The sequence below is a fragment of the Mirounga leonina genome, unplaced genomic scaffold (genome assembly GCF_011800145.1).
Source record: "Mirounga leonina isolate KUSES-001 unplaced genomic scaffold, KU_Mleo_1.0 Mir_154, whole genome shotgun sequence".
Classification (NCBI taxonomy): Eukaryota; Metazoa; Chordata; class Mammalia; order Carnivora; family Phocidae; genus Mirounga; species Mirounga leonina.
In genome coordinates, this window is record NW_023270389.1 from 58705662 (window position 1) to 58733286 (window position 27625).

The 27625-nt window shown below is 41.9% G+C and overlaps 1 long non-coding RNA gene across 1 annotated transcript; it reads right to left on the reverse strand.

Moving 5' to 3' along the window:
• LOC118013733 lies at nt 1–27531 on the reverse strand. Its single transcript, XR_004680108.1, has 3 exons — nt 27398–27531; nt 26654–26751; nt 1–180 (listed from the first exon to the last, which is right to left on the reverse strand). It is a non-coding gene; the product is annotated as an uncharacterized LOC118013733 (long non-coding RNA).
• Nucleotides 27532–27625: the final 94 nt, after the last annotated feature.

Genomic DNA, 27625 nt, shown 5'->3' on the forward strand with positions numbered 1-27625 from the left:
GTTGTGAGTGCAATCCTCTTCGGCAGTTCTGGAGAAACTTCCACACGTGCAGGGACAAGGCCACGGGTTACACTGGCTGGGGCGGCATTTTATAATCAAGGCCATCCTTTCGTCATCTTGCACAAGGGCATTTTTTAAAATGTTTTCTCTGAGGAGGTGTCTCCATGCTTGACATGAAAACTGGAGGGAAAAGGCCAAGACACCCTACTGAGTACAGCAAATGGGGTGGGGGTGCTGATGATTTTGGAGACAGGCTCCCCAACAGTCTCCCACGTTGCACAGACTCTCCCTGACTCCTGTCATCTGCTTTGGCTGTCCTGGAGTACCACCTTCCTTTTCGATAGAATATTGGATCATTCCACAGCATGTTTATGTACATTGTTATCTGATCCTTGGAACAGCTCTGTGAGGAAAGCAGAAAAGGCATTTTCCCCCCCTCTATTTTACATATGGGAAAATCAAGAACACAAAGAAGGGGAATGACTTTCATGAAGTGATTTAAAAAAAAAAGACAACAGTGACACTGGAGCTTGCACCCAAATGTCCTGAATCCTGCTTCATTGCTCAAGACACACAATTCCTGCTTGTATACAAGTGTAGGGATTGTGGGAACGCATATTCAAAAGGGAGATGAAATGAAAAGGAAACATAAACTGAAGACCCTGGGAATGGTGAATGCCCATTAACACAGCTTGAGAGGGCGACTGCCAACTTGCTTGGGATGCTGGGAGGATCTGCAGGTCCTGATCCTAGGCTAGGTAGTGGGCAGGTCCAGAATCAAATCCCAAGAAAGATCTATGGATTGAGGCAATGGGCCAAATCTAACAAAATAAAATTAGAAGGGAAAATGCAAAGTCTTAAATGTTGATCTGAAAGGTAATTGCACAGAGATGAGATGGGGAGATATTGCTTCGAATCTTTTTATTCAATTTACTTTTTTAAAAAAGATCTTATTCATTTATTTGAGAGAGTGAGAAAGAGAGTGTGCTTAAGAGCGCACCAGTGGGGGGTGGGGGGGTGGGGAGAGGGGCTAAGGGAGAGGGAGCAGCAGTCTCTCTGCTGATAAGGGATCCCAATGTGGGGCTCTATGTGGGCTCGATCCCAGGGACCACGACCCTGGGACCACGGCCTGAACCAAAGGCAGAACTTAACCGACTGAGCCACCCAGGCACCCCTCAATTTACTTTTAAAAGGATTGTTTGGGCACCTACCATGTCTATACAATATTCTTGGCCCTGAGGTTGTAACCTCGGTAAACAAGAGCAAGACAAATAGAGCCCCTGACTTCATGGAACTCAGATTCCAGTGAGGGAGACAACCAATAAAAAACAAATAAATGATCTCATGCATTATGAAGAAAATGAAGCAGAGTTATAGCCACTGATGGCTAAGAGGTGGGACAGTTTTAGAAGGGAGGTTGGAGAAGGTCTCTCAGATGAAGAGACTGTTCACACTGCTACCTGGGAATTAAGAAGGAACCCAGATGTGAGGATCATTGGGCAGTGTTCCAGGCAGAGGGAGAGTGAGCACACAGGGTCTAAGGTAGGAACGACTTCAGGATGTTTGAGGAGTAGAAAAGAAGCCACCACAGCTCATAATTAGTGAACTAGGAAAGATGTAGGAGATGATGTTGCAGGAGCTGCAGGGGGGTCAAATAAGCCTTGAAGGCCACATTAAGTACAGCACGCTGCTAGTCATCCTCCCAAAATCTATTTTCCTTTTTTTCCTCGGTAAAAGATTTTTACCTGGGCACTTAGCCAGACACTAAGCATCCCAGTCTTCTTTGTTGTGACGTGTGGCCATACCACCAAAGTTATTGCCAATGGAATACGAACAAAGGACATGTGCACACACCCACCTCATTTGGTTGAAGGGAAATGCTTGTCTTTAACTTCCTCTCTTTTCCCTTCCCTTGGGTGACCAACCTTGCAAATGAAAACAATACACTAGCCTATGGGAGGGTGGGGTGAGAAGATGGAAGGAAACTGGATCTCGGAATACCTTCATGGGGCGGAATTGTCTGTTATGTGAAGGAGAAATAAGCTTCTATTTGAGATCTTTATTATAGTGATGTCGTCTTTCCTATAATTATGAGATACTTGGATTTTTTCTAGGTGAGAAAGCACTAGAAAGTTTTAAACAGATGAATAACATGACCTCTCTTTTAAGAAGATCATTCTGAGTTCTGCATGGATAACAGATTATAGGAAGGCCAGCAAGTGAGAAGGGAAACCAGTTAGAGGGCTATTGCGGATTTTATGTGAGAGGCAATGGAATAAGATGATGGCATTGGAGACGGAGGTAGAGAATGGATGAGGAGATATTTTGGAGGTTAGAGTGAACAGGCTTTCTAATTGATTAAGTTCTGGAGATGATGCAGAAGTAAAAACATATCTGATTCCCAGGTCTCTGACTTGAATAACTGATGTGACAGTGATAGATTTCCTGAGGTGGACAAGACTGAAGTACAGGGCAGAGTGGGACATTTTGACAAGGAAAAAAAAAAACAAACAAACCCAAAACAACAGAACAACAACAACAACAAAACCAGAAATCTTGACACACACTGGTAAAAAACGATGGACAAATTTATTAGTCAACAAAATGTAGAACAGGTCACAATAATTGGTTGTTTCCATGGCTTAAATTTATGTTATCAATGATCTCTTTCTAACTCTGCTCTTTGCCAACCAAGTTGAAGCTTCATCCTAAAGCTGATTCCTTTTGTGGTCAGCAACCAGGACAATGGAATTTTCTGCTCACACCCCACCAGAAAGGAAGAGAAGCCATACCTTTTAGGATTTATTACGAGCCCTTTCTGCTAGCCTGAATTTGTCGTCTTAGGTCTGTCATTGGCTTAAATGAATAAGTGCTAGAGTTGAAGTCACTGTCCTCTGAGTCATGACGGCTGCAGGGCGGGTAGTGGATGGCCTGGTGAGGGGGTAGGCAGGGGTCAAGTTCCCTTGGGAAGGATAGGAGGAAGGACCAATTAAGAGTTTATGTTCATGCACTTCAGCTCTTGTTCCTTTCTCCAATCTGTGAAATGGGGGAAAGATATATGGCAGCCTTAGCATAGAGAAGAGATTTTTGCATCTATCAGAAGAAAGAAAACTAGAGCTACAGTCTCTCTGGCACCAATAGGAAAAGCCCATTCTAATATCAAAAGGACCCATAGAACAAAACTGGTGTATGAATGATGTCATGTGAGTATCAGTGACTTTATTATGATGACACAAATGCGCTGTCTGAGACTGATGGGTCCAGTTGCCCTATAGGGGAGCCAGGCAGGAGGCAGCAAAATAAAACCCCTTTTGGCCCTGGTTTCTGGGTCATAGAAAGCCAGTCTTTTGGTCTGGCGAATGATCACAAAGGATTCTAAAACTGTCTTTCTTTTGTAAGCCAGGCCTGTACCATTTTCAGGCCTTGAATATAAAAAACAAACTGGGATTGTGCCATAGAGGTCAAAAGGAGCCTCAGTCCAGAACGAGGGCGGTGTGAGGCGAGAACTGGCAAGAAGAATGCAAGAATAATGCAGTATTATAAGCCACACCTGCTCTCCAGGGAGGCCCAACCTGGGTGGGCTGCTTTCATGGTTATCATCCTATGAAGAAGAATCTTGTCCAAAAGCTGTTCACAGTTGACTATGAAGAGGAACTGTTAGGAGAAGGTCTTAGTTAAGCTTTGTGATAACCAATGACTGTCATATTGATGTGGGTTGGGGTCATCTGTTTTTCCCCGAGAGGAAGAGAGCAGGGTTTATCCCCTATCATAGGTATTGCTGCCAAGAACCTAACAAACTCAGGGGATGTGAAGCAGTTGGGCACCACCCAATTAGTTTGCATCGGGTACACAGAGTCTGAACCCTCTTTAGCCCCGGAGTGTACCCCAAGCCATCAACCCCAATTGCTAAGGATGGAAGTAGCTGAAGAAACCAGGCAAAACTGTGAAGCTGTCAGTGCTTCGTTTTTGAATTTGTATTTTCTTTGGGCATGCTCCACCTATCATTTTATATTTCTTCAGGAAGATTTTGGCATATCGAATTCTAAAAATGAGAGTTAACAGTTGAACAAAGAAGGTAGGAAAATGGAAAACAAGCAACTTTTATATTTAGCCTTAAGAATAAACTGGGAGTTTTAACATGGAGGAACAGTAACTTAGCGTTACCCATAGCACTCCCCGAACCAAAGGCCTGTTCTTTCACCTATTTTTCCTGGCTGTGTCGATGACCTCACCAATCCCAGTTAGCTCACCTGAGCCCACAGTCACACTTCTTCCGCTCAAATCGCAACTTTGCCACTTTACAGCCCTGTGAATTTAGACAGCATAGAGGGCCTCTCTGAGCCTTGGTTTCCCCACTTTTGAGGGAGAATAAGAGCACTATCTGCTTCACAGAGTGGCACAGGCCGTGACACACGGTAAGAATGAAATAAATGTCAGAGAATGTTATGACTGATTCCTGTTGATTTCACCTTTTAAATATCTCATACAGTTACCCTCCACGGCCATCTTAAAGGACGTGCAGTGAGACAAAAGGCTCTGTTTGTACTGAGCAGGCTGCTTGTTGCGGCAGGAGAGATCAGAGGGAAATATGCTCACCAGTGGGCAGGGGGGAAGGGGCAGCCATGGCCAGCTCAGGCTTTTTGAAGGGGGGCTTTGTGAGGCAGCACTGGGGTGGAGGGCATGAAAGGACACCAACAGAAAGAAGAGAAGCTGAGGGTGGCAGGTGTGTGGAACTTTGCTGCAAGAGATGAGACATTTTTAAGAATTTTTCTTTCTGTTAATTTTTCGTATAAACATCTGTATTGTGACTTCCAGAAAACCTAGAGTGAAGATCTACATTTTTTTCCTCTGGTAATTTTTAAATTAAATTAAATTAAGTTTACATTCAATTAATTGACATGTAGTGTATTATTAGCTTCAGAGGTAGAGTTCGGTGATTTATCAGTTGTATATAGCACCCAGTGCTCATGATTTTTAAAGTCCTTTGGAGCAATATTTGGATTTCTTTTACATATGGCATAGTTCAAGATGGTCCTTAATGGACCTACTTTACTTGGACCACACGAGTGCCCAGAATGGAACACAGCACCCTGGGGATGTTCTCAGCAGCACAGGCCAGTGGAAGACCATCATCTTCCCTGAGCCAGAGACCAGACTTCTGCCAGCAGAGTCTAGGACCACGTGGACTTCTGTGGCAGTCACATCACACTCCTGACATACTGTCAACTAAAATCCTCCAAGCTTTTTCGCATATGCTGCGACTGTTGTCCTCCATCATTCATTTTTCACATGGAAGCTTCAAAAAATCTATTCCAGCCACACTGGCCTCCTTTCAGTTTCTTGAACTACCCTATTCTTGGCTCCTCCTCCTTTTTACTGCCTCAACTTTAAATGTCCCTTCCTTGGAGAAGCCTCCCCTGTCAGCCTATATGGTACCTCTCTCCATTACCCTCTTTCCTTTACTGTGTGTGGTGCTATCTCATTAGCTTGAGTATTTATTTGTTACTTCTTTATTGCCTCACTTCTCCAGTGGCATGTGATATGAGCTTACATGGAATACAAGCTCCATGAGGGCAGGAATCTTATTATTTTGTTCATCACTGTATTCCAACACCTTGCGGAGAATTGTGTCCTGGTCAGATATTTGCTTAATTAATCAATGTAAAAACAGAAAACCGTAAGGATTAAAAGATTTTAAAAGATTACTTTAAAAAAAATAAGTACGCGAGAGTGTTTTCTTCATTTGTCTTATTCTGCATAGTGATAGAGCTCACAAGTAAAAAACTCTTGGAGTCACAAAATATTAGTGCTATAGTTAAAGAGATCTCATAGATGAGAAACCTGAGGCTCAGGGGTCCTGTCCAGAGCCACACAGCTTGCTGGGTCCATAGTGTATTGACTGATGGCTCCCCCCAGAATTTGTGTCCTAACCACAAGAATCTGTGAATGTAACTTTATTTGAGAAAAAAAAAAAATCTTGGAAGGTATAATGAAGTTAAAGATCTCAAGATGAGATCATCCTGGACTATCTGGGTGCACCCTAAATCCAATAACAAATGTCCTTACAAGAGATAGAAGAGAAGACACAGAGAAGTGGAGAAGGCCGCCTGAAGACAAGAGACAGAGACTGGAGTTATGTAGCCTAAAGCCAAGGAACACGGAGAGCCACCAGAAATGGAAGAGTCAAGGAAGGTTCTTCCCTAGAACTTTCAGAGTGAGCACATCCTGCAGCAGACTGATTTTCAACTTCTGTCCTCTGGAACTGTGTGAGAATAAATTTCTGGTGTTTTAAGTCTTCAAACTGTGGTGGTGAATTAGTGCAGCCACAGGAAATTAATACAGGGGCACAGCAGGAACTATAACCCATGTTTCTTAATCAGTGCACTTTCTGTGAGCTCCTGGTTCCCCAGAGTGACTAAATAATTACAACATAATCAAGTCCCAAGTAGCAAACCAAACCATTAGCACCCAAGTCTGAAGGCACTTAATTCAAAAGAAGGTACAAATCTAAATCCCAGGCAAAACCATTAAGAGCTGAAACCCAAAGAAAGAAAATCTGAATTCTGAACCCAGGGAAAGTTGCTTTCTTAAGCCACTAAAGGAGGGGATACGTTGGGCTCTAAAACAGTCCTGACATTCAGGTAGTGATGGGTGGGTCTTGTTGCTCATCGGACCATGTTTCTTCCCCAAACTCCATTCTAAGAAACTGAAGCATCAAGAAATTGAGTTCACTTTGCTCAGGGCCACCGTGAATGCACAGCTCATCTTTGTACAGTTGCGCTGAGCAAAGATCCCTCTTTCAAGATTCTTCTCTATTTCTAAGGTGGGAGAAGCTTGAGCCAGAGGTAGATTCTTCTCTCCAGCGGCTCATTAAAAATGCTCACCACGACACGAAGAGTCTTTACCAAGCAGTCAGTGTTTACAATGGAATTGAATTTTAATTTCCCTGGCATAATAATGACATTTCACAAAACTCCACATGAAATTCTCTGAGCAGGGCTTCTCAAACTTTATTGTGCATTTGAATCACCTAGTGATCTTGTTAAAAATTCAGATTCTGGGTGTGCCTGGCTGGCTCAGTCTGTGGAGCCTGTGATTCTTGATTTCAGGGTTATGAGTTCAATCCCTATGTTGGGTGTAGAGATTACTTAAAAATAAAATCTTAAAAAAAAAAGTTAAGATTCTGACTCAGTAGGTTTTCGTAGGGCCTGAGACTCTGCATTTCTAACAAGGCTCCCAGGTAATATTAATCCTGCTGAGTTTTGAACAGTCCAAAGCAGCAAGGGACTAGAGCTGATTCTTGCATCATCCTTTGACGTAAGTGGTGATCTTTGGAACTGCTATAGATCTGTTTGCATTATGCTTCTAAGGAGCTTGTCCCAGAATAACTTTTTCTTTCCCTAGACCACTTGTCCGTATTCACAGTAATGCCAGAGCAACGGGAAAGGGGGTTGGGTATGGAAAAGCTAGTGTAGATAGATGATAGATAGATAGATAGATAGATAGATAGATAGATAGATAGGACATAAAAATGCTAAACAAACAAAGAAATAAATGTTTGGTGTCAATTGAAAAACCAAAAATGAAGAAATATTTAATTTTCTGAAATCCAGCTTATTCTATGGACAAATGCTTGAGAAGACAGCAAAAAATCCATGACTCATCTTGAATATACTAACACTTGTCAGCTTATAAAATGGATTTATATTAGATAACTTCCTCAAATATAATTTATACATAATCACATAGTCAAAAGAATTTGGTTAGCATGTGTTTGAATTCCCTCAGACACATGTAAACTCCTTGAACATAGCAACCATGCCTTTTCATCTTTATATCTTTAACACTAAGCACATACTCAGTGCTCAAATACTTGTTTGGAAAAAAATATGAATGCCTTTGGCATTTAAAATAATGAACTATCTCATCATGTTATATACTGTATAAGTGAGAAGCCAAACTTAACCATGCAAAGGTTCAAAATTGTGCCCTCCCCATCCAGAGGAACAGGTGAAAAAGGCAAGAGTCAGGGAGGCAGATTATCAGATGAAAATCGGAGACAGCAGACGTGAGCTGCATGCAGGGTGTGGAGGGTGTGCTTAGAGCCACCTGGTTATCTACCCTCTCCAGATCATTGGCTCAATACTTGGGCAGGACGACAGTTTTAAGGGTCACCTCAGGCCAGAGTGGGAAGAGTGTGAAAAGGAAGGAATAACTTGGGTGGAGTTTTGATAGGAAAGGCAAAGGTACAGGAAAATCTGTTTAGCCGGGGGGCAGTGGATGGAAGGAGCAAGGGCTTGAGAGGACACAGAGGCAGAAAAATTCCTATTTCAACATCCTGAATATGGGGCACTCCTAAATCTTCTTCTGTGGCCCAGATTCTTTCCTGAACTCCAACTGTGTAGCTTCCTAGACATCTCAACCCTGAAGACAATAGACTCCTCAAAGTTGACAGGAATAGCACTCAATCCATCCTCCCTGCTCTGACTCAGACCTGCATCTCCCATTGAGTTCCCTTTATGTTTAATTTAGAAATTGTGGAGTCATCCTCAACCTGTTCTCTTTCACCCTGCAATGCAACCCTGACACTTGCTTAACAAAATTAGGTTAAATTTCACAGGTTAAGGGCACATCTCCCCCAAGACTGCTCTCACTTCAGATGCCAACCACACTGGCTAAAAATTGAGGGGTTTTCCATAACCCCTTCAGGTTTGATAATTCACTAGAATGACTCACAGAACTCGGGAAAGTGTTATAGCTCTGATTATATTTATTATATAGGATACAAATCAGGAAAAGTCCCCAAAAGAGACCATAGTACAAGGTCTGGGAGGGTCCCAAATGTGAAGTTTCTGTGTCCTCAGGACGCAACACCCTTCCAACCCACCAGTGTGCAGGAAGATCCCTCAAGCCTCCGTGTCCAGAGTTTTTATTAGGGCTTTATTATACGGGCATGACTGCTTGAATCACTGGCCATGTGACTGACCTCTGTCTCTAACCCCTCCATCCCTCCCCAAGGTTAGGAGGTCTTGCTGCTATCTCTTAGCTTAAAGCCCCAACCCCCCAATCATGTGGTTGGTCTTTCTGGCATGGCCAGCCCCCATCCTGAAACTATCTAGGGGCCCACTGTGAGTCACCTCATTGGCATAACTCAGGTGTGGTCCGAGGGGTCCACCATGAATACCAAAGATACTCCTATCACTTGGGAGATTCACAGGGTTTTGAGGTTACCTCCCAGGAACGAGGAACAAAAGTTTAATTCTTTATTGTACAACACACCCCCAGAGCCATTACTAAGCCATTCCAACTTCCCTTCCTAAATGTATTTTCAATATAGCCCCCCTCCCCATTCCAGCCCTACTACCTCATTTAGGTCCTTATTGGCTCTTAAGTGAACTATAGCAATAGCCTTCTCATTGGTTAGTCACCTTACTCCTGGGTGCACTCTCCCACCAAGCCATCCTTTACTCCCCTTGTAATTATAAAACCCCAACTTGATTACATTCTTTTCTCTGCACAAAAACTCTCAATGGCTCCCATCTGTCTATAGCAGCACTGTCCAAAATAAATTTTACATGAGCCAAATATGTAATTTTAAAGGTTCTAGTAGCCTCATTAAAAAAAAAAAAAGATTGATTTATTTATTTATTTATTTATTTATTTATTTATTTATTTGAGATCGGGGGTGTGGGGGGCAGAGGGAGAGGGAGAGGGAGAGAAAGTCCTAAGCAGACACTGTACTGAGGAAGGAGCCTGACTCAGGGCTTGGCCTCATGATAACTGAGATCGTGATCTGAGCCGAAATCATGAGTTACAGGCTCAACCGATGGAGCTACCCGGGCACCCCCAGCCTCATTTTTAAAAGTAAAAAGAAATAGGTGAAATTAATTTCAATAATGTATTTTATTTAAACCACCATATCTAAAATATTATCAATGTGTAATCTACCTCTATTTATTTTAGACTATTTTCATATTTAAATTTAAAAAATTCTGCCCCTCAGTTGCTCTAGCCACATCTCATATACTCAAGAGCCATGTATGGTCAGTGGCTATCCTACTGGACAGCACAGACCTGCTGTACAAGGTCAATTTCCTGCCCATGATGTGAAAGTCCTTCACATGCTGCCCCGTTAATCCTTTCTCTGACCACCACTCCCCCACCAACACAGACGCCTTTTCCTCTGGCCACCCTGAACCACTTTTTCTTCCTCCGAACAGACCATACTCTTTCCCCCTTCCACACCTTTGCACATACTGACCTGTCTGCCTTAAAAGCTCTGTCTGTCCCTGTGCTAGGAAAAGTCACATATATGGTTGAGTTATTTTGCCTCCTGTGTGAAGACTTCTCAGACCCTCCAGGCTGAGTAAGTCATGCTCACCCCTGAACTTTTTTTTTTTTAATGTTATGTTAGTCACCATACATCATTATTTCTTTATGCAGTGTTCCATGATTCATTGTTTGCGTATAACACCCAGTGCTCCATTCAATACGTGCCCTCCTTAATACCCATCACTGGGCTAACCCATCCCCCCACCCCCTCCCCTCTAAAACCCTCAGTTTGTTTCTCAGAGTCCAGAGTCTCTCATGGTTTGTCTCCCCCTCCGATTTCCCCCCCTTCATTTTTCCCTTCCTACTATCTTGTTTCAGAGGTACAGGTCTGTGATTCATCAGTCTTACACAATTCACAGCGCTCACCATAGCACATACCCTCCCCAATGTCTCTCACCCAACCACCCCATCCCTCCCACCCCCCCTCCACTCCAGCAATCCTCAGTTTGTTTCCTGAGATTAAGAATTCCTCATATCAGTGAGATCATATGATACTTGTCTTTCTCTGATTGACTTATTTCGCTTAGCGTAATACGTCGTTGCAAATGGCAAGATTTCATTTTTTTTCTGATGGCTGCATAATATTCCATTGTATATATAATATATATATTATATATACATATACCACCTCTTCTTTATCCATTCATCTGTCGATGGACATCTTGGCTCTTTCCATAGTTTGACTATTGTGGACATTGCTGCTATAAACATTGGGGTGCACGTACCCCTTCGGATCCCTACATTTGTATCTCTGGGTAAACACCCAGTAGTGCAATTGCTAGGTTGTATGGTAGCTCTATTTTCAACTTTTTGAGGAACCTCCATGCTGTTTTCCAGAGTGGCTGCACCAGCTTTCATTCCCACCAACAGTGTAGGAGGGTTCCCCTTTCTCCACATCCCCGCCAACATCTGTCATTTCCTGACTTGTTAATTTTAGCCATTCTGGTTTCACCACTGAACTTTTGTGGTGTTTTTATTCCTCTGTTAGTGCACACCATGTTTTCTGCATCAAAGAGGGCAACACATGATTTGACACATCAACTGACAACTAAGGAGACTATTTGAAAATCAACGACAAATGGTTTTTGCAATTATAGTATTTATCATGTTGTATCGAAATTGCTTGTACATGCCTGGGTGGTGAGCTGCACAAGGACACAGACTGCCCCTCTTCACTGCTGTATCCCCCATTCTAGTCCAATGCCTGGTGACTGTTAGCTCCTTCCCCACTTACTAAATAGGACAGATATCTCTTCCTGGATGCGGCAAACATTCCCAGGAGAGGAAGAATATGGACCAGTTATAGATACTGTTCTTTTCCCTTAACCTCCACTCCATTTTGCTTTATCAAAACTTTCAGAATGTTTATTCCTATTCAAGGTATATCTAATTGATGACAATGAAAATTGTCACCGATCATATAGGGTTTTGCATTTTGACAGAGTTCAAAGTCTCAAACTAAGAAGATGAAACATAAGGGCAGAGGGAGAGACATCTTCAGTTAGAGGGAAAACATTCATCAAGCAGGAAAGTTTTCTGGAGTCTCTAAAAGCATACCTCATATGGGTACTACTCAGGGTGAGACTAAGTTATTTCAAAAAAAACACTGTACTATACCACTTTTGAAGTTTGGTGGTTTCTTACGAAACTAAACATAATCTTACCATATAATCCAGCAATTGTACTCTTTGGTATTTACCCAAAGGAGTTGAAAATTTATGTTCACACAAAAATCTACACACACATATTTCCAGCAGCTTTATTCATAATTGTCAAAACTTGGAAACAGCCAAGATGTAAGGGAATGGATAAATAAACCGTGGCACACCCAGACAATGGAGTATTATTCAGAACTAAAAAAGAAATGAGCTATCAAGCCATGAAAAGACATTCAGGGAACTTAAATGTATATTTCTAAATGAAAGAAGCCAATCTAAAAAGGCTACATACTGTATATCCCAATTATATAACATTCTGGAAAAGGCAAAATTATGAAGACAGTAAAAAGATCAGTGGTTGCCGGGTATTAGGAGGTAGGGAGGGGATGAACTGGCAGCGCACAGAGGATTTTTAAGGCAGTGAAACTATTCTGTATAGTACCATAATGATGGATACGTGTCATTATGCATTTCTCAAAACCCACAGAATGTACAACACTAAGAGTGAACCCTAATGTAAACTATGGACCTTGGCTGATAAGGGCAAGTACAATGATTGTTACAAATGTACCTCTCTAATGCAGGATGTTGATGGGGGGTGGGACATTATGTACATATGGGGGCAAGGGGTATTTGGAAACAGTATATTCTGCTTAGTTTTGCTGTGAAGACTGCTGTAATAAATAAAGTCTACTTAAACAAACATACACACACTAGAATGAAGACAATTCTGTCCATGCACTTCTGAGGTGCTTGAGGGAAACACAGACCTCTACACTGTTCCAGGCTCAGAAGTCCCCTGAATACCAAGGTGGGTGAGGTATTGCACTCATTGCACTGATCACCTTGACCACAGGCATTTACTCATTCATCTCCTCTGGGACTGTGTTTGGTTCAATGTTGCCTTCTCATTTGCCTGGCACAAGGCCTAGCATCTGTTTGGTGTTTAATGCACATGTGCTCAATCAATGAATCAGAGAGTGTGGGCAGCTACTTAGCTATGAAATTTTATGCAGTATGTCTTTACATGGAAGGATGTGAATGACATATAAATTAAGAAAAGCAAATTGCAGAACTATATAAATCCCATTTTTGTAAGAACAAAACACTGTAATTGTGCATATGCAAAAATGCATATTTGTATCCTTCTTGTCTGCATATAGAAAAAAAACTGAATGTAAAAAGTATCTCTGGGCATTGCATTGGAGAAGTAGAGAAAAGGAAACTCCTGCTGTCAGTTTTTTAAATGTTATATATGAAACATGTATAAGATGGAAAATTTATCAAGTAAAATCTATAAAATGAAAGTGAAAGTTTCTTTCCTTTTCTTCACACCAGCTCACATCCCACTGATAACTGTTTCCTGTAATTTATTGCCAAAAATATTTTAATGCACATAATTCATGTCATATATACATCTGTGTATTCTTGTAAAAATGTTACACACTGTCCTGCAACTTGCTGTTTTGACCCTTGAGGATATAGAACTATTTTATTCTTTTCTCAGGGCCATCCTCATTCATCATATGCGTTTACTGCAATTTAGTTAACTTGATGCCTGTTTTTGAATACTGAATATTTCCAATCGTCTGCTGCTTCAAAACAATGTACCAATAAACATTCTAGTACATACATTCTCCTAAACATTTGCAACGATATATACTGGGTAAATTTAAAGCAGAGGGATTAATGGTAAAAGAAGGTAGGCATTTTTAGTTCTGACAGATATTGTCAAATTATCCTCCAGAAAGAATGCACCAATGTACACTTTCACCAACAATTTATGAGAGTGCTCATTTTCTCCTCAGTCTTGCAGAAGTAGTCATCAGTAAACATCGATACTTGCCAATCAGATCAGCGAAACATCTCATCTCTTTACTCACTGTAGCTTATTTGCGTTTATTTAATTATGAGTGAGGTTGTACATCTTGTCATTTGCCTTCTGGACTATTGTTCCTTTTTTTCTGCAAACATTAGTTTCTTTTGACCATTTGCCTCCTGGCTTGGTCATCTTTTTCATACTGATTCATATAAACTCCTTGATAATTAAGGAAGTTCAACTTTTTACCATTTTCTTTGTAAATACATTCCCCAGTTTTTCATTAGTCTTTTGGCTTTATTTATGGCATTTTTCCCCATGCAGCTTTAGAAATGTTTACATGGTCAAGTATATTTATTTTGTTTCTTGATGGCTTCTGGAGTTTGCTCTTGAAATGATCTTGCTTATCACAGATTATAAATTCTTCTAGAACTTTTATAGTTTTTTTATGTTTAAATCATTGACCCGGCCAGAATTTATTTTGTAAGGAGAGGAATGTTTAACTTTGTAGGCGTCTATATTGTTTGAGTGGTCTAAAATGAGGATGTGTTTGCTTTGGCAATTTAAACCTTCCAGTAAAGGGAAAAAAAAGAAGATAAAGCATAAAACCCCACAGGACAGAGCCTGGAGATGGTAAGAGCTATTTTAATACATTGACCACCTATTATTTGTCAGGCCCAGTGCTAAGTACTGAAGACATAGTAAGGGCCTGGATTGCAGAATTGACAACAGTAATAGGAAGGAAGGGAAGGATTGATGGAAGTGTTTAGCTCATAGAATGATCACCATGGCAACAGGAGCCTGAATCATCACTATGGAGACAAAGTGCTTGAAATTATGACTAGAGGGATAGTGTGACTCTGTTGGCGAGGATTTTGAAAAACGTAAATAGGTGGTATGTTACAGATGTTTCAAAATGACACTATTTCTCTCAGTAGAGGTTATTGACTTCTTTTCCCCCAGTGTTTTATTTCAGGGAGGCTAGAGACAAAATATTCAAAGATAACATGGATTATGACAAGCACAAGCTTTATTTGGTCATTACTAGTCATGAATGCACCAGCCAGGGAACAGCCTTTTATTCAAAGAAGTTACTATCTAATATATGATGTTTTACATATAAAGTGTCCTGATGTCTTAGAGCTCTGGTCCGCAGGATACCTTGTTGGGAGAGAATGCTCATGCACTTTCTTCCCTGCAGCAACCAGAAAGATGTCTAGCCAACACTTGAGGCCAAAGAGAAACTTACATATGGTTGGGAGCGGGTCTTTGTTGTAATGGGAAATTGGAGTAGGGCTTGAGGTATACTCCTGAATTATTGGATGATACCAATATGTGGCAGGCTTCACCTGCTCCTCAGTACAGGCTATTGTCAATCCCCAAATAATAATGCCTCTTTGCCCATCTCTCCACCCCCGCCCCTTCATATAGAACTTCCAGCCTCACTTTCAGTGGTGATGGGGACTTGGGAAGTCTCCAGGGCAGAGGAATTCATGCAGGTGCTAGTCAGTCTCTGACTCCACTATATTTCTGCCACTTCTGGCTCTGGACCCTGCTCCTTGCCCTGCCTGTGATCTTTGTTCATGCTAGTGCAGACTCTCCTGCAGTATCCAGCCACCTTATCATCCTAAACAAGGCTCTTGCTCATCTTCTACCAGTCCAGTCTTAGACTCTTCCCTGATCCCCATAGCACAGCCCAAACCAGATGTTCACTTTGGGTGTGCATTTACTTTTCTTTTCATTGTGTTATGTTAGTCACCATACATCATTAGTTTTTGATGTAGTGTTCCATGATTCATTGTTTGCATATAACACCCAGTGTGTATTTTCTTAAAGTTCAAGGATAATCAAAAGGCAGCTTATAGCTGGTTATCAGATGAGACTACTTTTGGGGCCAAGGCCCAGGCTCAACCTCCATCATGTGACAGAGGCCAATTTACCTCCATCCTGGAATGCCCTCCACACGTCTATATTCCTCTGTATAAAGTGATCCTACAAAATTGGTATCTGATTTGATCTGTAGCAAACATATTGGAACTTGCCTCTTTTAATTCAGTCAGATCAGCATACTCTCTCCAGAACATTTGAGGTTCCCAGCCCACAGGCCTCTGCCCTAAGAGGTCCTGTAGGTGCCCTGTACTGTAAGTCACTTTTAAGAGGAAAACTATGAAGAATGGATGCACACTGACATTACCTGGTTGGGGGGGGGGCGGTGAGGGGCTTTCAAAAATACTGATACCTGGGTTACATTTCCCAGACCTTCTAACTTAATCAGTCTGGAGTGTGGCTTGGGTGTGGAGTTATTGAAAATGTCCCCAGGTGGTTCTAACACCAAAGTTGAGAAACTACTTTTATCAAAGCTATATTGGGACAAATTAAACAGAAATAATTCTCTGTTAGAGAAAGCAAATTCCAGTAATCTTTGGCCATATCAGGTCCCAGAAATGGAGGGTAGATACCCTTCATGTCTTCTGTGGGCCCCCATTGGGCTCCCCAGAGTAATCAACTGGAATTAATTCCATTACCCTGGCCTGGTTGGTTCCTAGGAATCCCCTACATGACATGGAAGCCACTGGACTAGATTGGATATTAGAGTAATTTGTGTGGACATATTAAGTGCTTGGTAAATGTTTATTAACATTATTATCTGATCAGAAGCTGGCTGTACTGGCCATGGAACACACAGATAGTGCCCTCCCGTCCTCCCGGCCACCCAGCAATACAATAGGTACTTTGGGGTGTGAAGCTGCTCAGCAGTCCCTCATAGCTAGTAAAGAAGTGACCTCCAGTTACTGTCCATTTGGTATTAGACAGACATCCCTCAAAGTCACTGGCAGCCAAATTTTATGAATCTGGTTTACATTGGCTATAACCTTCTCCACACACAAATTTAAAGTCATAGGGTCCCTACAGATCATAATGATGGAGAAGTAGCAAAAGGCACACTTCTGGCATTTTTTGTTTACTTGTTTTAGTTTTTGGTTTTTGGTTTTGAAGTCCCAAGCCTCAAGAACCCTACTGGGGAACAGTAAAAGTAAAGCCGGCTGGGTCAGGCTGTACCATACAGATTCAATACCACGATGTTTATTTCAAACAACACAGAGAAATGGTGGCAGTCCTACTTCCACGTGGGAGAGTGGGACCTGCCTCATGTTCCCAGACTGCAGTCAACCATTCAGATATTATTTTCTAGGTTCGGACTCTTCAGTACACTTGGTAACAGGGGTGGGAGGGTGTAGGCAATAAACTTAGGCATCAGACATTTGTGCAAAACAGAGAGAATGAAAAGACTATTCTGCCTAAATCTCTTAACCTAGCTGTGTGTGCATATGATGAGGCCAGTGCAGTGTATAGAGGGGTCTCTTGTAACATGGATACAGGACATGCATGACGTCTGTCCCCACAGTGCACAGGAATCATGGGGTTACAGGGAATTGTAGTATAATGTATAATGCAGATGGTTGAAAGGATGGCATCAGCTATAGTGGTTGGAGGGCATGAGGGCATCAGGAATTTTCACTCTTCCTTAGCTTATCTCAGATGAAATCCTTGGGAAGAGTTGGCCTGAGGCATCTGTAATAGGGTGAGCACTAGAACATGGTAGCTAGTTTATGTATGCACTTTGGTGTGTGCCTGGGCTTATGTATGCCTGGGCTCAACTCCAACTATACCAGTGATTAGCCATGTAACTCTAAGCAAGTTTCTTTCTTTTTTTTTTTTTAAAGATTTTATTTATTTATTCATGAGAAACAGAGAGAGAGAGAGGCAGAGGGAGAAGCAGGCTCCCAAGGAGCAGGGAGCCCGATGCGGGACTCGATCCAAGGACCCTGGGATCATGACCTGAGCCGAAGGCAGATGCTTAACCACCTGAGCCACCCAGGCGCCCCACTCTAAGCAAGTTTCTTAGCCCTTTATGACAATTTATCTCCCTGTAAAATAACAGTGATGATAATAGCACCTACCTCACTAGTATCCAAAATCTATAAAGAACTTCTTAAACTCAACACCCAAAAAACAAAAAATTCAGACAAGAAATGGGCAGAAGACATGAACAGACACTTCTCCAAAGAAGATATCCAAATGACTAACAGACACATGAAAAAATGCTCAACATCACTCAGCATCAGGGAAATACAAATCAAAATCACAATGAGATACCATCTCACACCAGTCAGAATGGCTACAATCAACAAGTCAAGAAACAACAGATGTTGGTGAGGTTGTGGAGAAAGGGGAACCCTCCTACACTGTTGGTGGGAATGCAAGCTGGTGCAGCCACTCTGGAAAAATAGTATGGAGGTTTCTCAAAAAGTTAAAAATAGAGCTACCCTACAACCCAGCAATTGTATTACTAGGCATTTATCCAAAGGATACAAACATAGTGATCACAAGGGCTACCTGCATCCCAATGTTTATGGCAGTATTGCCCACGATAGCCAAACTATGGAAAGAGCCCAGATGTCCATCGACAGTGGAATAGATAAAGAAGATGTGGTATGTATACACACACACACACACACACACACTCACACACACAAATAGGATATTACTCAGCCATCAGAAAGAATGAAATCTTTTTTTTTTTTTATTTGAGAGAGAGAGAATGAGAGACAGAGAGCATGAGAGGGAGGAGGGTCAGAGGGAGAAGCAGACTCCCTGCTGAGCAGGGAGCCCGATGTGGGACTCGATCCCGGGACTCCAGGATCATGACCTGAGCCGAAGGCAGTCGCTTAACCAACTGAGCCACCCAGGCGCCCGTCAGAAAGAATGAAATCTTGCCATTTGCAATGACATGGGTGGAACTAGAGGGTATTATGCTAAATGAAATAAGTCAGACAGAGAAAGACAAATACCACATGATTTTACTCATATGTGGAATTTCAGAAACAAAACAGATGCACATAGGGAAAGGGAAGGGAAAATAAGATAAAAACAGAGAGGAAGGCAAACCATAAGAGATGCTGAACTCTAGGAAACAAACCGAGGAGAGGTCGGTGGGACAACATGGGGTAACTGGGTGATGGGCAGTAAGGAGGACACTTGACGTAATGAGCACTGGGTGTTCTATGCAACTGATGAATCATTGAGTTCTACCCCGAAACTAATAATACAGTGTGTGTTAATTAAATTGAATTTAAATAAAAGATTAAAAAAATAATAGCACCTACCTTATAGGGTTGTTGTGAGGATTAAATAAAGCATTACAAGGGGTGCCTGGGTGGCTCAGTGGATTAAGCGTCTGACTCTTGATTTCCGCTCTAGTCATGATGTCAGGGCGGAGAGATCGAGCTCATGCTGGCTCTGGGCTCAGTGGGGAATCTGCTTGAGATTCTCTCTCCCTCTACCTCTGTGCCCCTCCAACTCTCTCCCTCTCACTAAATTAATCTTTAAACAAAAAAGCATTACAAACACATTCCACTCAGTGCTTGGCAGACATTAAATGCTCAGTGGAATTAACTTTTATTATGATTATCACAGCAAGGGGATAAGCACATGGACTAGTATCAGTCAGACTTTGGTTCCAATCTTAACTCTACTGCTTATTTTATATCCTAGGGCAACTTAACTTTCCTGGCCCTCCGTTTCCTCACCTATGACATGAAGAGACAGTAGCAGTTTGTACCTCACTGGGTTATGGTCCGGACTAAAGGGGGTAATGTCAGTAGCTTTGCCTGGCTCCTAGTAGGAGCTAGCTATCATTACTGATTAGGGTCTGATGAGAAAGGCATCTCAAATGGACTTTCTGCTCTCTCTCTCCTTCGGGGCCCAAGCTCTCAGGGTTGGGTAAGCTCTGCAGGCCTTCACCAGCCCAACTGCTCTAAGGCCCCTTTGGTCTTCGGCTCCCAGATTGCTCTTAAATGTGGCGATTCGATTTCTTCCTGTAGGTGGCCACCTTGTGTGGAATTTGGCAATGATTTTGAGCCCATCGCTGGCAGGGGCTTCCTAGTGGCCTGCCGACCATTAAACCTGAACACTCCAGCGGGCAGTGTCCTCCAACATTCCTGGAGCCCACCTTTGGACTGCCAAGATGTGTGAGTCGAAAGGCTTCTAAGCCGTAGGAGGAAAGCGGCCACCTTTCAAGTGGCCACCTGAGCCCCGCTAGTGGCCAATCGCAGCTTCCGGAGGGGCGGGGAGAGGGGTGCGGCGCTCTGGGCTGGGACCCCCAAGACCCAAAGTCCTCGCTGGCCGCCGCGGCATCGGGGAAGAAGGATTAGGGCACACCACCCCCTCGTGGCCGGCCAGCAGACACCAGCCGGGCGAGGCTCCGGTGGGAAAGACAGACTGAGCGGCTGCGGGACCCTCGGCCACGGCGGGGACCAGCTCTGAATCTTCGCTTTGCTTCTCGGAGCCAGGTGCTCTGATGCTGTGCCCAGCACCGCCCCGCCCGGACAGAAAGAGTCCCCCGCCCAAAGCCACCTACAGGTTGCACCCACACCTGCCGGAGGCGGGACTTGAAATCCGAGGGGCGTGTGCCCGGCGCAGGGACCCTGAGTTCGCCCACGGTCGCCCCCGGGAGTTGGGCGACTGCACAGTTGGGTTCCCGCGGGACTAGGGCCGCCCGCGCCGCCCCAGCAGGTGGATTCTTGAACTGGACAGAGCCCAGCACCCACCTGCGTGGCTGCCCGCGACATTCAACCTAGGTCAAGGGGACCGGGACCGAGGCCAGCAGGCGGGCCGGCCCGGGCGGAAGGCTGTTCACTGCTCTAGGCTACCCAAACCTGCGCGATGTCACTTCGCGTCCACGCGCCGTCTGGTCACCATTGGACCCCCACCTCCTCGGGGAGAGGCAGGACCGGCCCGGACCTGGGAGGGGTTTCCGTTCCCTCCGCGCAGAAATTCTTTGAGGCTGCTCTAGGGCGGCCTCGGTGGGGTACCCTTGGGTGGGGCTAAACGAAGACTTCCCAGGCCAGCGACAGCTCCAATTGCCCGAAGGAGACAGAGCATCCAAATTAGGTTTGCAAATCCAAGAACCTAAACTACCTCGTTATAAAGATGTGGTGAAAAAACTGGGATCCCAAATTAGACAACCCACAGCCCGGGCTTTCCTTCATCACGTGACCCTCCTGAGTTTTCTTTGGAATAAAGTTTCCGTGAATGAGGCCGGAGGCGGGGCGATTCTTGGAGGCGTCAGGAAAATAGTACCAGTGTTATCTTGCATCCACTGATAGGCAAAGAAGGGTGATATGTTAATGGGATACCCATCCACCTTCCCCAGCCCATCCTGACTCCAGCAAAGTATCACTCTCAACACACTGCTCCTTTAAAAACTTAGAGGAAATGAAAAGTATACAGAAAAAAACCACATCAATTACAAAAGCAACTCAAGAAAAAATGGGAAACCCCCAAAATCAGGGAATGGCATTGGACATTTTTAAACACCTGCCCTCCTCACCACCAAAGCAGCCTCCGATGATTTCACAGGGAAATTTTCTCAAACTTTCAAAGAACAGAGAAGCCCCTCTCCCTTTTTAAACATATTTCAGAAGACAGAAAAGTGGGAAAACTCCACAACTCATTTAATGATGCAATGTTTATACCCAAAGACAGTATTCAAAACCTTTAGGTCGATATTAATATTACTCAGAAGTATTATCCATAGATGCAAAAATCCTAAACAAAATATTATGAAGTCAGATACCACAGTGTATTTTAAAAATGTATCACAGTCAAGGAGGATTTATCTCAGAAATACAACAGTGGTTTTACATCAGAAAAAAATCAATCAGTATAAATCACCACACCAAAAAAGTAAAGGAGAAAAATAATACAATCCTTTGAATAGATGCAGAGACACACTTATGTGTTCAATGATAATGCATGGTAAAAACTTTCAGCAAACTAGGAATAAAGGGCATTTTTTTCCAAGCGTAGAGCAAATATCACAGCTACAGGTGAAATGTGAAGAGTGCCATGAAAGCCAGGTGCAAAGCAAAGACACCCACTATTAAAGCACGGGTTCCACACCGTAAGGGAGGGTCTGGCCTTGAGCTGTTCAATGACTACCACTAACCACAGGTGGTTTTTCAAATTTAAATGTAACAGATGAAAAAGATATCTCTACAAAAGCAACAAAAATTTTTAAAGAAATTAGGCATGAAGCTAAGAAAAGGTATGCAAGCCTAAGCTCCTGACTTGGGAGGAAGCACTGACTCCCAGCAGGCTTATGGTTTCCCACAAAGAGAGTGGACTCAGGACTCCAGCAGGTGGATGGGATTGCCACTAGAACTCGGGGCAGCAAATCACCTCCTGGATTTCAAACAATAAGCACTGGCCAAATCTTCCAAAAATTTACTTATCAAGTTCCTTTCCTAGGGTCAGGCTTTTCAGGGCAACTGCAGACGACAATTCATCTTTCTGGGTCAGCCCTTGAGGCTGTTCTTCTTTCCAGAGGGTGAGGTGTATAGTCTGGTCTCCGTCCAGCATAGGCTGGATGTCATGAGCAAATCCATGCCAATGTGTCAGTTTGGAATCTCCCCAAGTGGTCCCAGTGCCAAAGATCTCTCTAATGTTTGACCTCCATCACTACACAAAAATATTTTTTAGCACCCGTTGAAGCTCTTATCCACATTCTGAGGGGTGGCCAAAGGCTTCAGCCACGTTTTCCAAATTTCAGTTTGGCTAGCCGCTGACAGAGGTTTGAAGGGGTGGTTTTCCAACACATGCAGTTTAATAATTTGTGTTTTAGAAAGTTTAAAGGATGGTCCCACAAATACCACTGATATGCCCAAATTAACTTCATCCCTAATGGGAGCTCTTTGAGCCATCTGCTGTCTCATTACAGTCTGTCTGTAGTGTTCTTACTATCATCACAGAAACAAAACCAAGGGGGTCTTGCTGTCAGGCTGTCAGAGTGAGAAAGGGCAAAAGAATGAAGAGCTGCTTCTGAGATTCCCTTCAAGGCACAGAAATGTCCTGGGGAGACCTAAGGGGCTATGCCCAAGGTTGGCTGCCTCTCTGTCCTCAGAAGCTAATCTGTGGTCCAGGTCTGCCCCCTATTCTGCCCTTTTAGCTGAATAATAAACTCTATTGGGCCTCTCTTCTCAGTTGATTGTCCTACCTCGAGCCATCACCACCTACAGTCCTCTGCTCTACCAACTGAGCTACACAACGGCTCTCTGATTGTCCTAGTTCTAAATCTTCTTTCAGTCTTTTACAATACTTACATTTTTACTCACACTCCCCTAACTGGGGGAAGGCAAATTGTCACAGGATAATTTTAAAAATAGATTTTAAAAAGTAGAGTCGGTAATGTTTGTAGAGTTATTTACATTTTATAATGTATAAGTATTGTACAGTTAGTTGACTGGCTCTTAATTATTGTCCATCTGTGTCACAGATCATGCTTCTTCCTTCTATCCCTTAACTTCTGAGACTATTCTGAGACTAACTCCAGCAAAAATGCTTTGATCAAGTCAACCATGATAGTATCAAAATATATGTAAAAACGGTGTTTACTTTTCAGTATTCTTAGGGTTGCTTAGGTGTCTTTCATTTACTAGAATCCCTAGATGTTTTCTGTTTCTCAGAGTCCTAGCACTTTAATCTCCAAGAACTTCTGAGAAAGAGAATGGAAAACTATTGTTCACTTCCTGTAGTACTGTTTTGGCATGGATATTTGCATCCCCCCTCAGATTCGTATTTTGAAGCCCTAACTCCCAGGGTGACTGTGTTTGGAGATGGAGCCTCTAAGGAGGTAATTAAGGTGAAGGGCGGTCATAAGGGTGGGGCCCTGACCCAATAGGATTAGTGTCCTTACAAGCAGAGACACCAGAGAGCTCCCATGCTTGTGCTCTCTCCCTCTCTCTCTCCCTACACACACACACACACACACACACACACACACACACACTCACTGAAGAAAGGCCTTATGACGATACAGAAAGAGGATGGTCATCTACAAACCAGGAACAGAGCCCTCACAAGAAACCAAATTTGCTGGCACCTTAATCATGACTTCTAGCTTCCAGAACTGTGAGAAAATAAATTTCTGTTGTTTAAACCACCTAGTCTGTGATATTTTGTCATAGCAGCCTGAGCAAAATTAAGTATCTGTAAAGCTTCAGAGGGTTTTAATCTGGGACTCAAGGATAGAACAGTTTCAATAAAACTGTTTAAAATATAACCCTATGTAGTTTATACATTTAGAAAGATTAGTCTGAGAAGGGCTGCAAAGCCTTTTCCAGACTGCCAGTGAAGTCCATGGCATAAAAAAAAAAAAAAAAGAAAAAGATTAAGAGCCTCTTTACCTCCTTCTGGCAGACATAAAATAAATATATGTGGTGTCAGGGTGACATGTCTAATTGTTTACAGCCATAAATTTAACTGGGACCTAATATATTCTAGTCTATAACCTTTAACTATATTAAAATCTGTACCTCAATATAGATATAGATTAGGAAGACCATTATATAGAATTTTCTAGAATATTTTATTCTGACAGACATATATGGTGAGTGTGAGCCACTGGGTATCATTGTGTATAATATACATATTATACACCACATGTAGCATAGTGTACCACATAATAAGTATTGCAAATTACAGTGAATGTTATAATGGCTAATTCAACAGGGTGACTAAAAATATTATCAATAATATTTTAAGGCTGAACCGTACGAGTCCTTTCAGTAAAGCAGAGCTGCTGATGTCTGGATTGGAATAACAGCTCACACATTTGGTGGCGGTGCTCGGGGAAGAAGGTTAATGAGCCAATGTTAATGACTGGAGTAAGAAAGCCAATCAACAACTATTTGTAAAGAGGGAGTCCGTGGTTTATAAATAGATCTAAAAATCCTAAATATGGTATCTGTGAACAATAATAGCAACAATACCATGATTTCCAGAGCTGAGACATCTCACAACTCCATCAACATCAAATCCTACTGCCAAAAATTTGATGCTTTATAAAATACAGAATGGAGAAGAATTAAGCAAGCAGAGGGCAAGCTTTCATAGATACCTAAAGAAAATTGGTATGAAAATAAGCTTTTTGTGGGGCTTTCCTTTGTACTGTATTTGTACACAGTTATATTTATATTTATATCAGATATTTATGATTATGTCATTGCATATTGAAAGAAGTTGCATAAAAACAGTCAATGTATAAATACTATCAACCTTTAACTTCATTTTAATTAAGTAGAAAAAAGATATGGATAATGTAACTAATAGAAACTCTTATTTAAAAAAAAAAAAAAAGAAACTCTTATTTTATATTGTTTGTTCCCAATATCCTATTGAGTTGACTTTACTAGTTACCCTAAAACTAGCCTGCAACTGGGGAAGAGAAAATTGCTATGGGAGAGTCCAAAAACTAGATTTTAAAAAACGAAAGTATTATTTGTAGAATTCTTTACACTTTATGAACTACTTTAACTTACATCCTCTGAAGCCATTTAATAGTTGTCTGTATGTGTTATGCATTGTGTAACTATTGCTATCACTAAAAGAAGATTTAGAATTAGTTTCTTTAAAGTAAATTACCAGGGGCGACTGGGTGGCTCAGTCATTAAGCATCTGCCTTCAGCTTGGGTCATATTATATATATACATATATATGTATATATATAATATGCCATATATATACGTATATATGTATATATAATATGCCATATCTTCTTTATCCATTCATCTGTCAATGGACAACTGCGAAATTTCAAATGTTTTTGATATTTATTTCTATTAAGTACATTGTTTGGTCAGACTTCTGTGTATGTTATATTGTCTAACGCTACAGTTTAAATGGACATTGAACAATTATACTGAAATTGGTGCTAATAGGTGTACAAAGTGATGAGAGAAAAAGAAATATTTAATTGAACTAGATGTAAAGCATTTCAGGTGTTATCAAGCACAGATATGAAGTGATAAGAGTCATATTCTTCTTAGTGGATAAGTAGTGATAGAGATGAGAAACAAGGACTGTTCCTGGAAGATATACCTAAACATTTCCTTGTACCCTTTCCTAGTGCTGTTGAATTGCCCCTTTAACAGGTTCTTATACTTGTTTGAACCTGCCTGTGAAAAATGTAGGTAGCCACCCATAGGTCTCAAAACCAGCAGAGGGGGAGATAGGTGTAAAGGGTATGTACACATAAAGATATGTGTAAATCATGTGGTTTGTTATAGAAAGTCAAATAACTGGAATGCAAAGTACATTCTAAGGGGTGATGGGGACAGGCCAGGATGTGTGTGAGTTGGGCAGATAGGCAGAGTCCAGGTCATAAGAAAATTTGAAGGCCAGATTGAGGAGTCTAAAATTTGTTCAATACTCAATGGCATTTACTAAAACTGCAGTAGGTGACTGATGTCAACCTTCTGTGACCATCTCAAGTGACCTCAAGGAGAAATCAAGAACAAGAAGAACTGGAAAACCAGTTAAATAGAGGCATTCAAACAATATTTTTGAACAATCAGACATGATAGAAACATAATGTATTAAGATGACTTAAGGGTCTTTCTCACATCTGTGTGGAAATCAGTAAACCTTCATTTTTAGAACTCTAAAAAATTATACCTTGTGACGCACAAGTATTTGGAGATCTGCTTGCAAGCACATGTACCCCTTTCCCCTTATGTACATATAATAATTTTATATACATAATTTGTATACATAATATATAACAAGCTTCAGAGCAGTTCTTTAGAGCAATTTGAAAGACTGCTGCTGGGCTATAGTCCTCAGTAAGACAATGAATAAAGCATTTACTAGCCTACTTGGTGGTTGACTTTCTTTCTTTCTTTCTGTCTACAGTGGGGAGCCATGAAAAAGCAGAAGTGGAAAACTACTTTTTAAAAAGTCAAGATTTCTCTGGAGTTTTATGACACAGATAGGAAGACTTTACCTGCCTTGTTCATCTTTGTAAATCCAGCACACAAGAGTTCCCTGCACATAATAGTAGCTGTCTATTCGCTGAACAAAGGAAGCAGCTTGAAGAGGCCTCTGTAGAGAAATTACACAAGATTTCAGAGCAATTAGGATTATTTTCAACCTTTGGGAAACAATTTGACAATATACACCAAGATTCTTAAAAATACTCTTATAATTTAAACCAATAATTCTATTTGTGGGACTCCATCCTAAAGTAATAATCCAAAATGAAGAAAAGCTTTATGCATAAAGTTTATTACAGTATTGCTTTTAATAGAGAAAAAAAAAATGGAACCAATCAGGCTAACAGTTAGGAAACAAGTTATTGTGTACATTTTATCTGTGGGGTATTTAAAAAGCTGTCATTAAAATGACTATAAAGACACTATAATACCAGAGGAAAATATTTATATTATCATATCAAGCTTTAAAAAACCCACCAAGATGCACAACTGAAGATAGAGCATGATTACAAATTATGGGGAGTGTGGCAGGCGGGGGAGAAATCTCAGTTAAGAATTTGTCCGGAGGTGGTGGTAAAACACTTTTTCTTTCTTTCTTTCTTTTTTTAATCCTTCTGTGTATTTTCCTTATTTTTCACAATTACTTCATTCACTCAGCAAATATTAACTGAGAGCCCAGGATGGGCCAAGCATTGCTCTAGGAACTGGGGGAGAAACAGTGACTAAAACACACAACCCGTTTCCATAGAACTTACATTTTAGCTGGAGGAGGCAGAAAATTAACGAGACGAGTCTATTAAGTGGCATAGTACATGATTAGTGCTTGGCGAAAATTAAGGCAAGGAAAGAGAACCAAACTGATACAGTATTTACTTCTTGGTCTGCGGGGGAAGATACTCATCTGGGTGAAAGGCCGGATTTGGAATTTGCCCAGCAGGTAACAGACTGAAAGAGCTGGGAAGCACCCGCCCTGCAGGCGTCGC